Source organism: Solanum pennellii, chromosome 10, assembly GCF_001406875.1.
Source record: "Solanum pennellii chromosome 10, SPENNV200".
In the NCBI taxonomy this organism is placed as follows: Eukaryota; Viridiplantae; Streptophyta; class Magnoliopsida; order Solanales; family Solanaceae; genus Solanum; species Solanum pennellii.
This window is the reverse complement of record NC_028646.1, coordinates 48,019,357-48,021,580: the sequence shown is the minus strand read 5'-3', so window position 1 is coordinate 48,021,580 and position 2,224 is coordinate 48,019,357.

Here is a 2,224-nt window from a genome sequence, read left to right as displayed (position 1 = left end):
AGTACCAACACTAGTTGATCCTATTGATGACAAAATTGATTTTCTTTTGAAAATCAATTTGTGTCCATCTAGTGTTGACACTTAGCTTTAAATTTTAGAAATAATTATTTGTTAAGTTTGTAACTATCGTGTTAGTATTAAGTTAAACTAAACTAATTAAACTTAGAAATTTGTTAAGTTAGTTAATAAGTTAAACTTGTTACTATAGTATTAGAATTTAGTTAAAACTAGACTAATTAGACTTAGAAATTCATTAAGTTGGTTAATAAGTTAAATTTGTAACTATTGTGTTAGTGCTTGACAAATTTAATTTATGATTCTTATGTAGATGGATCGTAGTTGGATGTATAATATGACTAATTTTGATCGAATGGGGCTAAGATCTGAATTTGTAGAAGGTGTCATTGGTTTTGTGGAGTATGCAAAGACATTAGATCCTTTTCAACGTAGTGGTATGATTAAGTGTCCTTGTAATAAATGTCAATGTTTGAATTATGAAAAACCAGATGCTGTTGAGCTTCATATCTATCGAAATGGGCTTAAAAAATAATACACTGTGTGGACTAGTCAGAAAAGAGACCTCATGAGGTCACTACTTTAAAATAATATAAAATTAAATTAAATAATATCTTAGCGACCTAATGAGGTCTCTTTATTAAAATATAAAATTAAATAATATTATAAAATTGTGACCTCATGAGGTCTCTATATAAAAAATATAAAATTAAATTAAATAATACAATAGTGACCTCGTGAGGTCTCCTTTTTGTAAAAAATCAGATTATTTGTTGGTGACCTCGTGAGGTCTCCGTTTGGCGACCTCATGAGGTGTCTGTAAAAAAGTGACCTGCATTTTACTGACCTAGCGTTGAGGTCTCTTTTTCGGTCTCTTTTTTCCGAAAAGAGACCTCGTGAGGTCTCTTTTTGGCCTTTTTTTAGTAGTGAATGTATCATTTAGTCATTTTTTTACTATACATTATTTTTTATTTTATTTTTACTTTTGCCCTTATTTTGTACCTCTCTATAACAGTTAAGTACATGAATTTTTCAACATTTGAGATTACATATAAAAAGGAAAAAGTACAAATATGTTAGTTTAAAAAGATAAATGATTATCAAACAATGAAAAAGACATAATTATTATTCTATGGGATTTAACATGTTTACCCTCAAAATAATTAATGATAAATACAAACTGTGATTAGCTTTACTATATATATCCTAAAAATAGAAGAAAGGATGAATACAAAAATACAGTAATCAACTACAAAGTTATATTTAAAAACTCAAAACGATGGAGATGTGAAAAATAAATATTTACTTACAACTTCATATTGGAGTATATTCATCCTGTAACTATCATAAGTTACATATTTCTCAACAAAAATAAGATGAATATGCATGAAATTTTAAAGAATACAAATAAATAAAATAGTAAGAATTTTTATAATTACAAACTGGTAATGAAAATTTTACATGGGATGTAGACTAACCTTGTAGAATGGAAGATGATTACAAACTTGAATAACACAAGGAATATAAATAATGTGGTTTGAGTGTGTTTGATAGACTCTTCATTACCCCCACTTATCTTACAAATTAAAATTGAAAGGTTATTAGACTCTTCTTATCTACATTTAATTAGTACATGAATATAGCATTAAGATCTTATTTGATGCATGAATTTAAATATAACTTTTACTTAATATTTAATTAATTAAATAGATATTAATATTAATTTATTTTAGAGGTAAAATAAGGATAAAATAATAATTCAACTTTGAGGTTAGGGCTTCCCACTTATAATAGTATATGATATGACTTCAATTTATTTATTAGCTAATTTTGTGCTTATGGTCACTTGTATATTTAATTATGTGATTATATATTGAGTATATGCAATTCAGAAGTGTTGATGTAGGATTCACAATGATAAAGTTACGCTTTATAAGTGTTGCTCCACATAACAAATGAAGTTACACTTTATAAGTGTTGCTCTAGATAACATATAAAAGGCAACACTTTTGAAGTGTGACCAATAACACCACAAAGGCAACAATTTTAAGTGTAGTATATTAAAAAAGGTGTCTCTAATGCATCACAACAAAACATTCGCTTATACCTCTTTTGCTACGCTTTATAAGTGTAGCCAAATATGGCTACATTTAAGAAGTTTTGCCTAATGTCAAAGGTTATGCTTCATTAGCCCCCCCCCCCCCCCCCC